This window comes from Martes martes, assembly GCF_963455335.1.
Source record: "Martes martes genome assembly, chromosome: 1".
Taxonomy (NCBI): Eukaryota; Metazoa; Chordata; class Mammalia; order Carnivora; family Mustelidae; genus Martes; species Martes martes.
In genome coordinates, this window is record NC_137888.1 from 132930493 (window position 1) to 132945111 (window position 14619).

Here is a 14619-nt window from a genome sequence, read left to right on the forward strand (position 1 = left end):
AACAGTTTTCAATCTGACTTGAGTCAAACTAGCTGGTGTGACTTTTTGGAAGTTACTTCATTTCTCTGAGCCCCAATTCTCATACTTAAAATGGGTGGGATCAGACCATTTCTTTGGACTTTGATGTCCTGATAAAAGCTATGAATTCTCTTCTCAGAAAAATGCCCATACCCACAATTTTATGCCCAAAGAGTCACATGCTTACTGCAGCCCACTCATGAACCTTCAAGTTGTCTGTAGACCCCAAGTTATGAACTCCGCTGTTGACCATCTCTGAGGTCTCATCTAGCTCCAAGAAGCTAGGATTCTTTTACTATCTATATTACCCTAATCTCAGAGACGGAACTAGGTGTGACTTTATGAAACAAAAATCCTCCAATAAAGAGAGAGCGAGGGAAGGCCGGGTGAGAGCCGACAGAAAGGCACCTGCTTCACTGCAGCGGAGAAGGTACACATTTTGAGCATCCTCCCGGAATACGAAGACCCTATGAAAGTCTTTCAATAGTCTGGCACATACTGAAGGGGTTTGACTTTCAAAAGATTTTGACTTTTGAGCTTTCATAAAATGACATTTTCCATCTGATGCCAGGGAGGCAGTATGGCTCCCGTCACAGCCAGGATCCGAGTGAAATGGCTGCTGGCAGTTCCGAGGAGTCAGAAAAAGTTCATGCGGCAGAGGGATCATGCCCCGTGCACAAAGAAGCTGTGCCGTGCTTCCAGGGTGGGTTTGTGTGCAGGCTGGCACTCAAAGGATGCTCAGTTGGCATGAGGGAAGATGCCCAGAGACAAGATTTCCATCACAGACACAACCCAATTGTTAGAGCTTCTATGTTAAAGGAATCACACTTCTTTTTTTCCCCCTGAATTTGTTCTCCCATGAAAGCCCTATTGTTTTGCTGTTTCTGTTTCCCCACAACCAAGTCGTCACAAAATTATTTGGTTCTGTGGGCTCTTGATTAGCCAGGGTTTGGTTGTTGGCACTCTGACCCCCCGGCAGTGAGAATGCCATTCTTGGAGGTGTTTGTCCTCAGTTTCCGGTTAGAGCTAACTGACCAGCAGGTGAGGTTGGCTTAGCAGAGCTGGGCTTGCAGGCTGACTTTTCCTTGGGGACTCGCAAAGCTTATTATGGTCACGATTGCTTGTGTCAGCCTTGTTTGAGTACCAGTATATATGTCTTTGTATGTGTGTGTCCATACACACACAAGTGTGTGTGAGATTCAGGATGAAAAAGACAAGGGAGAACCAAAAAGGACCAGGTCCCATGGCTACAATGACAAGAACTGAGCGTCAGACTCTATCTCCTGATATCCAAATCTGATCTTGCTGTATTGTTGCAAAACACTGTCCACTAGTACTATCTGTGGTGATGGCAGTGTTCTTTATCTGCACTGTCCAATAAGGTAGCCACTGGCCACATGTGGCTACTAAGTACCTGAAACGTGGCCATGCAATGGAAAATGGAAACATATTAAATTAAATAGCCACATACGACTTGTGGCTGTTGTACCAGACAGCACAACTTTGGTGGTCCCCTCTGATTTTATCTTCAAGGAATATTCTCCACATATGAGACACTGAGTCTTAAATCACTGTCATCCTTTTGATAGGCAAACCTAATGATCAGCTTAGAGAAAAAAAAAAAGCCTTATTAGCTTGTCTGTATAAATAAAGATGTGCTCCGCTACTGCCTGCTCAATAATTTGGATTCTTCGTAATACCTGCATCTACCTATGTGCACACGTGTCTCACGTACATCGAGGCAGTCTCCTAATGGGTGGCCCCTGTTTCTTACTTATCCCTGTAATTTCTGTTGAGGTGGTACCTGCCAAATCCTCCTTTTCCTACCCTTAGAGTTTTTTGTTCTTATTCCATTCACTTCAAAATATCATTACCATTGCAAACAAGGAAAATGTGTTTATCAGAAACTGCAAACTCCTTTAGGGCCTCATAGGATTAATCACGGTTATAAAGTTTTATTAAACACAATTTTTGTTTAATGACAAGCTCCACCAGTCCTTCCCATTCCAAACCAATCCTGTCCTCGGGGTGAATTGCGCTTAGCAGATTGGTTTCAACAGACTCTTCAAGACAATCCCTTTTACTTTGTCATGCACAGAGATATTTTTCTTCCTGGATAATTTGAACTTCCTTAAAAATCACATCTGTTTCATACTTTATTTATTTGTAATTTAAATCCTTAAATTGAATCTTTCATTACTAACATCTGGGCTTGAAATGCAGCCCACTTGAAAAAATACAAATTTTATTTTATTTGTAGTTACCCCCCTTCACTCGGTAGCACTGGTACAAACATTCTCTGGCCAGAGGCAAAACAGCCGGGTATCTTAAAGCTGTGATGCTGTACCACGTGTAACGTGGCTCACTTGATTGTCCCTGAAGTGACTGGCAATTTGCCCAGAATTAGACTGAATGCACGTAATAAGCTGTAGAATTTCCACAATATTGACAATTAGATATCTCTATACAGCAGCAGCTGTGTATTGTTCTCATGGTATGGTCCCCTCAAAGCACCTCCTAAAAAGAAAAAAAAAAAAAAACCTGGCAGAAGGTTGCAGGCAGCAGAAAGGTAATATACATTGTATGAAATATCTCAAATTCAGATTAATCGGGATGTTTCCATTAGTACAGTTTTCTGCAATGGAAATCATGGCTGAAACAGAATGCTTTGGAATAAGAGTTTATAACAGCACATCTGTATCGGGTAATTGCTATATTTTTAGCATGTTTCGGAAGAAGATACCTTTCCTCATTTTCATTCATTGTGAAAGGGAGGGAACTGTATCTCCGGCCCTCCTGGGGTATTTCAAGTCTTTGAGAGACAGCAGTTCTGACCCCATGGATGTGGTGATATGCTTTTACCCTTCTGAAATGGCTTGGTCATTTAAAATAACTCTCACTATTCCCTGAATGGAAATGAGCCCCAAGAAATCATCTTGTTTGTGGACAGTTCTGATGAAAAAGAGCTCGGCTTCTAACTTGTCATTTTTGCACTCTTAATAAGCAGGGAGTCGTTTGGATTAGCAGGCAAACATCTCTCCATGTTTTACCATTTCCCATAATATTTTCCCCCCAGCCCATTTGTTCCATGATTATCAAAAAGAACGGAGAACATGAAGGAACTGAACTGATAGTTTCTCACTATCTAGAAGCCACTGCCCACAGTCCTAGGATTTGAATATTATTTTTAAACCACATGTTTGAAGTTTGCATTATGAGTGGTTCATCTTTGATATTTTGCCCAGTGGATCTGGGGCAGGCTGTTGTCTGGAGCCAGACTCGGCAAACTTTGGGTTTTGTGTTTTGTCTCCTTGCAATAGAAGTGAACATTTTAAAAGAAAGCTGCTGTTTTTAGAAAAATACCATAAAACCTCAGGAACAATAAGATGCCATGTTTTCTATTGCAGATCTTAATTTATCAAGCTAATTACCGACAAAATGTAGCTAAATTGCTGATAGTCTTGAGCCTGATTAATTCGGGAACAAGACATTGTTGAGCTCTTCAAAGGGTAGCGGCAGTGTTCGGGTAGCACAGTGGCAGTGGGCTCTTTCTCACCTCAGATTATATCATATCCTCCTTTTAGAGAACGGCACATTGTTAAGAATGCCTTCAATTTTGCTTGAACACATACATTTGTTTCCCCATTAATGCTAATTAGAGGAGAAAAGAGAAACCAGATTTCTTATTAGCGAAGAGAACTTACTTTGAAACTTGTAATTTCTCTGTTGCAATCCAGTTTAAAATTCCTGAGCAATAAATTCTCTCTTTTAGAATTTATTTATATTTATGCTTCCATTCCTTTCCCTTCCCCGGGTCTCATCTTTCATGCCTGCTCATTAATGATTGCCTTTCGTGTTTACAAAGCACCAGGAGCCAGGTGGGAGCCCCCTTCTAGGAACTGGGAATTCTGAATTCTCTCGTCTAGGCTCTCTGTTCCTAACAAGCTGGGTGACTTCAGATTAGCTGTTTCTGCCTCTCAGGGCCTCAGTTCCCCCACTCGTGAACGTGGGCAGAACTCGATGATCTAGAAGACACAGTCGATCGCGACAACCAAGTAACAGGTGCCATGGACCCGGGAGCCGGCTCGAGTGAAGATTTCCTTCATCAGGCGTGGGAAAATGTGCTTGTTCGGCAGCCACGCTCACCCACCTTCCGCCCCGGGTGCCTGAGCCGGACTGCAGTGGAATCAGTGCCTAATGAGGTCAGATCGGGATGTGGATCCCTGTGAACCGAACACAGGGCTGAGACGGCACGAAATGGCATCGCTCGGATCTTTCTGTTGCCAGCAGCATTACACTGAGTCCCTTTGGTGCCTAATGTACTCTAATAAAGGAGGTTAAAGAGCCAGTACATTAATTGACTCCAGTCCTAAGTCCCTTTTATAACCTGTGTTATCAGCATAAGTACAAGTGTGGTGTAGTAAGGAATATCATTATGAAACAGATTTCCTGAGAGAGGAATTAGCTGGCTCTGGTGGGCATCCCTCCTGTAATGAACACACTTCCCCGTTTATGAATACAGTTATAGATGTACTCTTAACAGTTCTACGGGGGGCGGAAGCTTCAGCGGATGTCTCATGCCTAACCGAGCGTTTTCTCCAACTGGTTCTTGAAGGGTTAATTTGCAGTTTACTATTGAATAACATAAAATGAGCTGTAAATAATGTAATGATATGTATTGTTAAGCTACATATACTATACCAGGTGCTAGTACACCCACTCCTCACTTAGATATAATCTGGGGCAGTCAACAAACACAGATGTATTTTAACAAAGAGAGAGAGAGAAAGATAAAGACAGTAAGAACAAGAAAAAAAATTAAAACATACGTCAGATAATTTAACCAAGATAGAGATCCAGGTAAAACTTGGCCTATTTTATTTTTTCCAACTCAGAGTAGCTTCCCTGTACTGGGTGAAATACAACAGCATTTTGGCTTGTTTTTGGAACACATACGAGCCAAACACGTGGGAAACACCTTGACAGGCCTTTTGTATAACTACAAGGAAACTGATAATCCTAAATAAATTACACGGGAAAAATATGAATCTTTGAATACTAGTAATTATAATGGTTATTTTTCACTTTTGTAGCACCTGCAAATGATGTATATATAACAAAGCTTCAAAAAGCTCTAATTAACTTTTTCTTTTTTTCCATTTACTGGCTTTAACCAGTTTGCATTAATTGGCAATTTATATCTATATATTTTTACCAAATATTTCTATTACTTTTGAGTGGCTGGAAATCACACATTATTGAATTTATTTTCACTGAGTTTGTCTTTACTTTTTGTCAGCCACTTGCTCGAAACTTCTCTTTGCCTGCCCTGCTCTATCAAGAGCATGTGAAAGGAGGTGGAAATTTCTAGGTTGGTCTTGCGGGCAGGAGAGACTCACGCTTGCTTCTCCGGTGCAATGACATGACTTCTGACTAATAGTGCCAGTCAGAATTCCTAACTGCTCCTACCAAATGTGCAGGGGCTCTGTTTGGAAGACCTCCAGGCTCAGCTTTTCGACAGATTACTCTGGGCTATTCATGGCACGAGATTAGTCCAACCGCCATGAAGACGATGCTTTGTTCTGCTTTTGGGCTTAGGGCAAGTCAGACCCAGATGAAGCAGTGCTCTGAGGGGCCTTAAAACGGACACCAAATTTAAAACCTCCCAATTTGCAATCCTGATTATTCTGAAATCACCCAACTGCTGCCGCTTTGGGTGACAATGTCAGGGGAAAGAGGGAGTCTGAGATTGTCTGGGAGCAAAACTTGTGACCTGGGAAGGAGAAAATAGACACTATTTACCTCAGGAAATCTGGAGGAAGGAGGAAGCAGCTCATAATTTAATTCTTTAGTTATTTTTCCTTCCTTCCTTCCTTCCTTCCTTCCTTCCTTCCTTCCTTCCTTCCTTCCTTCCTTCTTTCCTTCTGTCTTTCTTTTTGTTTTAAAGGAAAATCTGGGTGCCTATGTCATCTATGCAGAAGTAGACACGAGTGGGAGGTTTTGAGAAGTATAAAAAAAAATCTCGCAGTACTGGGGAAAAAGAAAGCCATTGTCTAGGGGTTAGACTAACGATCTGGAAAGAGGTAAAGAGGCATGTTTACCTCAGGAAATCTGAAGTAGGAAGAATCAGATCAGGGGTATCTCTATGTGTGTATTACACCTTTTTAGAGGAAAAAAATTTTTTTAGCTGCTATCCACATAGGAGTAGAAGTTGGTGGAAGGTCTTGGCTAGTGTCAAGTGCATCTCAGACCAGGGATCTGTATTTCTGGCTGACCAGGGGCCTAGGCCAGAGTGAATGCTGCCTGAAAGTAAGACGTGGGCCTCTCAGGAAGCAAAGGCAAGATGGCCGCCACAGCCATCTGTAGGACATCAAAGGCTGCTGCCTGATGGTGCTCGGGCTGCCAAAGCTTCTAAAGGGTTTGGCGCCTGACTGGAAATCGGATGCAAACTGTCCATCTGCTGCATGGCACTGGCGACAGCTGATTCTTTTGCAGTCTGCAAGATGGACCCGGCCTAAGCCAATCGGCCCCTGTCCCTGATTGCACAAGGTTTGTCCGACCCGTTTCATTAGCCAGACACACAAGATACAGTATGTGGTTTTTCATTTTGCTCAGTACGTGACACTATAAACACTAGTGTTGGGGACGAACTGAGAAACCAAAGGGGACACACTGCTGCTTCTGTGGAGAAAGCATATTGGCAATGCTCAAAGCATATTGGGGCATAACAGTAGCCTAAAAACCCCAATATGGATTAGGACAGCTGACCAGATGTCTTGACTGACATTTTTTAACAAGTTTCAAGGGTATCCCTATAGGACATAAATGCTAACTCTACATCTGTGTACTTCTTTTCTGTCCACCCCCTCCCAGCTTCAACCAAGTGTGTGGTACATGGGAACTCAGAATGTAGCTAACAGCTCCAGTGACAAAGAAAAGCTCTGATGTGCTCAGGGTGTGGGCTACCTACCCAGGAAATGCCTGAACTCCACCTGGAGGGAATGACCAACTGAGGGAATAAATGAAAGCATGACCCCAAAGAGGATGTGGGCAGCTCTTCTGCAAGCTGCCCTTTTGAGGGCAGAGGAGTATTTTTTTGGAATTGGAGACGGTTTCCTTCGCTCTCTTCTGCAACAAGCTTTTATGGGCACTCCAGCAATTCAGTGTCACATGGTGAATTCAGTTTTGCTCCTGGCTAATCTTGTTGGGGCTGCTGCAGTCGGAAAGCCAGGCAATATGCAATCATTCCATGGTGAGATGGAGGGTGGGCAGGAAGAGACCGAGCTTTGGATTTTGGGAAAGAGGAGCAAATTTATAATTCTAATTTTCTAAATTAAAGGCTTGTTGGCAGGAGAGAGTAAAATGGGTTTTAAAAGTTTGAAAACCAAAAGGGAAAGCTGTAGTTTTAATATTTGGGTTCTCAAGTGTTATGGTAAAATTCTGGACTCTGTGCTGGTGACATATTTAGGAAGAAATGATTCTAACTAAAGACTTCATATTTTCCAAAAGATTATGTTTGTGTGTGTGTGTGTGTGTGTGTGTGATTTAAAATTGGCTAGGGGTTAATCCCAACCTACATTTTGAGCTCTTGGAGGCTATAGTATGGATTAAATGCAGCACCAGCTTCTCTTTAAGAGCAAATTAAACATATAACTTGTTACTGGATAGCTTTGTCAGACTTTGTCTGAGTATCTGGTTAGCTTTCTATCTGCATTCATTTGATCAGAGCAGAATATAATATTGAACCTGCAAATTTACTGGCACTGATGGTCAGGATCTGCAGGTTTCTTAGCACAAATCTTTCTTTTCTATAATAATCAGCACTTAAATGCATTGAAAATACAATTTTCACATCCAACTAAAATGTGCAGGGTAGCAAAGCGAGGCTCCTCTTAGAGCATCATGGACTCCTGTTAGAGTTGGAATGGAAATTTGAGGATCTCTTGGCCAATATTCTTTTTATATCTACGAGGAAGTTGATAAAGGGAGAGATGAAGTGATGTCTTCAACGAAACACAGTCTCATTCCTGTGTGTGTGTGTTTCCCTCTGTACTTTGAACTAGGTTAATCCAACAACTAGACTTGCTCTCCTTAGCAGAGCAAGACATGACTATGTACTTGGATCATATTTTCTTTGGTTAAAAAAAAAAAAAGGAAGGATAATGCTTTTAGGTGGAGTTAGACACTTAATAATTAAAAACTCCAAAACCTTGCTTTGACGAGAAGGAATTATGAAATGAATGAAAAGATTTCCCCAGTTTGACTTCATCCATCTGCTGTCTGCAGGGCTATTTCAGAGACCATTACCTGGAGATGGGGAAGAACTGAAATTTGTGCACGGCAGTTGGGAACTGGCAAAAACTGTAGAAGGCTCAGACCAGAGCTCCCGGGGATGGTCCTCTGTTTGCAAAATCTGGGAGGCAGACCAGCCCCGTAAAGAAGGCAGGCACGCCTCCCCTCTACCAGAGTTCTTCAGTCAAAACCCACGATGCTGACGGCGGCCCAGCATTCACATGCACATGACAAAGGTTTATGTGTTGGATGCAGAAACACGCTATTTCATTGTCAGAGTTGGCACCGGCAATTCTGTCCCACAGATAGTTAAAAATAATGCCAGGTGCAGCATAAATAAAAGTTCCTAACAGACACTGTGCCATTAGACTTGCTTTTGTAAATGAAAGTCTTCCTTTGTTCCCTACTTCTTGCTGAAACAACTTTTATGTCCGCCGATGAAAGGAGAAAGCTCCCAGACTCAAACCTTCCGAAAGAACGTGTTATGTGAATGTGGAGTCTTGTATCCAGGGCCCGACTCTTTATATCCTTTCTTTCCAGCCTGAAATCCGCTTTGCTTGTTTGTTGTTTTTCAGAGGTGGATGGGTGTTGTAGAAAACCATTTTCTTACCAGACAACGCCAAATTATATAACAGTTTTGACTCCATCCCATGTGGTAAGTTCATAGAAGTCATTCCATGAGACACAGTCAGCACATGTATGTAATCTGCATGGGTGTTCTGAAAAAAAAAATCACAAGTGTGCTGAAGTTGTGATTTGAAAAATCACAAATTAAAATTTGAGTATGAAAACTGAGGGCAAAATGCTTCAGCACAATCAACGAGGGTTTATTCAAATACAGTTCCTACTGTCTTGTGGACAAACTTCCACTTTTTTAAAATACAGAAGGAGCAAAAATTATTTTAACCTCCTCCGTTACCTCCTTATTATTCTCCCATCGGTGTGGCTGGTCTCTCTGTGGAGTCAAGACTTCCTTAGATGCTATGCAAGTAAGCATCAGGCACTGATACTTCTTTAGCAAGATTTTGTCTGGAACTCTGACTCAATTTGTGTGGGGATCCAGGTGGAAACAACTGTTTTGTTGATGGGCTTGTTGGGGAAGACCTGGCTCTTACCTCCAGACTATCTGGGTTGTAGAATATGGCCATTTAGTTGCCTTAGGAAAAACATGAAGATAGATGGAAAAGTTACTAGGTGGGGAAGCAGTGGTTTGAGTGTGGATGTTGCTTCCTTCCATGTGCACCTGGACAACCCCTCTTCACAAATGCTCACAGGCCTGGCATTGGTCTGTTCTCTGGATTTCTTTGGATCTACATGATGATAAATGACTGGGAAGAAAGTAAAGAATTAGGCTAACCATCCAGGTGTTTTGACTGGATGCTCCAGACATTTCAACAAACATTTATTGAGTGGTCTTACAAATCAGGCTGTGTGCTAAAGGCATTGGGAGACACCAACGTGGATAAGATAAATTTTCTATTCTTAAGAAGTTCAGAACAGAATCAGGCTTTGTGCACAATGCAGTAAAGCTTAGCTGCGTCCTGAGAAATTTTAGTGAGTTCAGCAGATGATAGAGGCAAGTTACAGTTCAACAGCCCTTATGCCTATAGGTCATGTTGACGAATCAGACAGAGTAGCTTGTTCAGCCTGTTTCTTTAAAACAAAAACAAAAACAAAAACAAAAACAAGTAGGGTCCATTGCATGGGGGAAGAGGCTTATGAATTCTAGCAGGTGTCTGTAACTTTGCAGCCTGCTGCATTTCCGGTGCTGGGTCAGGACTAGAATTTGTTCTGATGCAGTAGTTCTGGGGTATATATCATGTATCGCTGAATGTATTATGATTTGGAGACCTGTGTCATGAATCATCCTTAACCAGGGCCTTTTTTGAACACATGAATTGAAGCTATTCATAATTATGCTGGGATAACAGGAGTAAGCTGGAATGGTCTGAGTAAATGGGATGTGTGGTCACTCTAGTTATAGCTGAGAAAACTAAGAAGGAAGCTTTCACTCTATCTGTTGGCGGCGGGGGGGGGGGGGTTGGTTAGGCAAGGGTTCCTGATGTGCTATCTCCAGACCCAAGGATGCCACACTGAAATGATGAACAAATGTATCTTTAATGGACATGTCCTTGGCATTTATTTCACCATACTTGTCTTGGAACATGACTCTTAGATACCTTTGCGTTCACTCAAATGTCTACCTCTGCCTAGAGGCAGATGCCCCGTTGAAGATTAAATGACGGTGATTTGGATCATCTACTTTCAGATAATCCAGGGTTACCAGATTAGTTGCATCTTCAAAGTCAAATGCAATGGATCATATATTCGGTTTATTACAAAAGAATGCCTGAGATAAGATTTTGAAATATTTCTAGTGGTAACATAAAAAGATAGTTAAGGCAGTATCTCTTTACTTTTTCTTTGATTTTAAAAATTAGATTTAAAATATTTTATTAACAGTATTTCATCCATTTTACTTGGTTTGCAAATTTGGGGATGAAAATGCTTTAGGAACCGGAGTGATTTGTTCATGAATTATACTGAATTTAGCAGAAACGTGTTGTTTGGCACATAGCAAAAACTCAATAAATGTTAAGTAAATGAATAAATAAATGAATTTGGTTAAAATAAGTAAAAAAAATCAATCACCTCAGCTTTCCAACTTCATTGTGGACTTCCCAAATTCTGAAAGAGATCATCCCCCAGCAGAAATACCAGTTGGTGTTTGTGAGTCATTCTTAAGTCACTGGTCCATACTGCTGAACTTTGTGTACGTTTGTTTGTGAGAGTATGTGCGCACGTGTGTAATTAACTGTCTGCTGAAGCCTAGAGCAAAAGATGTTACTGGGGCATAGCATTTAAAATTCAACACTTTTCTTCATTTCCGGGAGGAATTCTACCCGATGCTTATATTTTGTAATCTGCATGTTCTGTGTGGGTGATTCCATCTTACTGTTATCTCCTTGTTTTATCACGAGCAGCATTTCCAACTGGATAAACGGCCCTACCTACCGTGCCTAGCACAGTATCAGACAGAATTCAACTAGGAAGTGACTATTTTAAAGTAATGATGACAAGGAGGAAGTAGCATCTTCAACTGTGTTTTTTTGGTAAGTAGAAGCTCAAAAGAAAAGGGCCCCAGAATTGTGCACTATATCTTCGTCTAAATCATTAAAAGCAGTATCAAATACATTTTGCTTAGCCCACAAAAATTTTTGTGTTAATGTGATCTTTGCTAGGAACTGTGCCTTAATAAACCTATCTATCTTTCCCCCTGTATTTAAGATAAAAAGCAGAGGTGCTGTGTGAAATCTCTGTCACATGAGAAAAAAATTCCTAGACCGTATTTGGAAAGACTGTGGAGATTAACAGGCAAATTGTGGATTCTGTACACTAACATTTTATGCTTTAACCCAAACAAAATTAATAGTTCACTTGGGTTTTGGAAAGATTGCTCCTGGACCAGCAGTGTATTTCTGAATGACATAAATATAAGAAAATTAGAAATTAACTTTAAATGGATTTAGGCTTCTTACATAAATGAGAGCCACCCTTACACAAATTACTAAATCTATTCAGAGTAATTTATCAAGCAGTTATATGTTGTTTTGCTGTGTTGAAATTCCAGAAAATTTAATAACAGTATACTTTCTGGAAATTGCATTAGCATAGACCATTAATAAGTTAGACCTATGAAACTTGTGTGCGTGTGGGGGTACAACATTGCCATTAGCAATGTATAGTAAAGTGGAAACGGGTTATCATTTACACATATCCATGGTAATGCCGAAAGACAAGGTTTTCCAGGAGCTTTCAATATCTGAAATAAGCACTTAGAAAATTGTTCTATGGCATTTAGCAGTTAACATGAGCCAACAGTGGTGAGATAAGTGGTCCCAAATGAAAAGGATATATGGGGAGCCAATTGTAGAATTTTATAGCCAGAAGAGCTCTTACCATTTAACTATTCCAAACCCCAGATAAATAGGTTCAGAGAGGTCAAGTGACTTGCTCAAAGTCACACAGCTAGTTTGGGGTAGAGCCAGGGTAGAACACTGGGTCTCTCCGACTCTCAGCAGAATGCTCTGTTCACCATATCACACAGAACTTGGAAAATGCTGGGTTAACACTGATCATAAATAAGCAGGGGTCTGGCAGCTGATGGATACATTTGGCTGGTGCAAACAATTAAGCAGAATAACTACAAAATCGCAAAAAGTGTGAAAATTAATTTTATCTATGATCTGGGTTATGGGAGAAGAGGCTTCTAGCCGGTCAGATTCAAATAACAGCTAACTATTTGCACAAGGTTGCTCTACTTTTAGAGAACCATAAAATAATGATCCCAAAATGTGATTCGTGCTTAAAACCTGTTGTCAGCCTCTAATAATCATGGTAAAAGTATTTGTGGCAGTCCACTGACTCAGGTCCCCTCAAAATAAGTAGAAAGCCAAGTAAGTAATTTTGTGCAAGGAAAGAAGTCATTTGGGCCACAACCCAAGCCATTTTTATCTTACTTGGGGATTTTCCAATTGTCTTAGACACATCAAACTCGGAAAACAAAGACAGCTTGTCATTAAAAATTAAACCTAAGTGCATTTGTAAGCCACCTCTTCGGTTGGTGAAGGGAAGGAGGTGTGAGTGGGGTCTTCAGCTGTGTTCCAAGTTTAATGAGGGATTTTAACCCTCTTTGCCCTTTGACCTTGTCGGCGTCCCTGCCGAGTTTCCTTTGTGTGGCTGTCCTCAAAATACAGTCCTCCTTTTTACGTGGCTCAACTGTTTTTGCAACTACAATGGTCTCCGGGAGCATTAAGGAGCTGAGGTTATCAGATAACCCCAAGTTTAAGGTCTCAACTGCAGCTCTTCACAGTTTTGCTGGAAACTCCAGTCTTGTTTCAGGGTTGGGGAGGACCCACCACGAGGCAGCCAGGGTGGCAAGAAATTAAAAAGATAAATAACTTGGTCTGGAGTGTTCCGACAATGGCAGGTGTGAGAATAGACTCTTTCATCCCTTCCCACAGCTCCCCGTGTCACTTTCTCCCCTCATTCTTTTGTTATTATTGTACCTATTTCAGCATTATTATATCTGCTGCATTTCATGACATTGCAAAAACACGGTTCAGAGCAAGCTGAACTTTTAATTGTGGTGAGAAAGAAGTTAGCTTAATTATTCTTGGGTAGTAGAAAAGATGTGTTTTGTCTCTCTCTAAGTCCTTTCTGCCTAATCGCCATTCAACACCCTTTTCCCGGCATTGCTATGTATGAACTTCATGCTGCTAGACAAATAAATTCTTTGGAAAAATGCACATTTTTATTTGGAAATAATGCCATCTCTTTGTTAGATTTGCAGCAATCCCATTTTGCCTCTACTGTTTTTAAGTCGAAAATGAAAAATTATATAGAAGATGTTTGTGCATCATATTGTGCTGAATGGTATGTAGGTCAGCATGCTGCAGCACGGAAGATAAGGGACAGGGAACAAGTGTTCTATGTACTTACAAGCAAATATCAGTCATAATAGAGGAAGACAGATCTACAAGAGCGTTTTGGCTTCGGAAATGTTTCTTGTCATTAGCATTTAAAAAAAGCTATGAGACTCGGGCCTATCAGCACCGATTCACAGCAAACCCTGGCTTGCACAGGTTGTTATCTGTTTCGCACAGAGGTACAGCTGGTTAGCAAATGGATTTGCAGATTTTTTTTTTTTTTTTTTTTTTTTGCGGGGATGAGTAAAAAGGCAAAGAATCAGGTACTTACAACCCATTCAGAATGTAACAATTTTGTTTGTGTTATAAACCAAACCTTCTGTTTTTGCAAACCGCATTATTTTTAGAAACAGAACCAAGAAAAAAAAAACCCAGCTGATTTAAAAAAAAATCTTTATTCATATTCCAATATCCCTAAGGGTTCTAATATCCATGAAGTAATACCAGCAAAGAGAGCAATAAGAACAGCAGACTGCGTTGATTCGGTTTACAATGCGGCTTTATTGTGTTAGCAGTCAAGTCAAAAGGCAATATCTAATATTTTTAATTTTTTATTTCTCTCTCTACTCTAGATGGAAAGGGGGAGAAGGTGCTGGGCAAAGGTGTGTGCGTGTGTGTATGTAAGTGTGTGTGTGTGAGAGAGAGTGAGAGAGTGGGAGAGAGAGACAATATTATTGAGTCCTCATTTGGAAGGGTGAGGGTAATGCATTTTAATATTTATGTGAACTGATATCAATTATCAGAAAGGATATCATAGTGCAAGGGATACAATAATTTTATTTTTTCTGTAACTATATCATATGATAGATATAGCTGACTG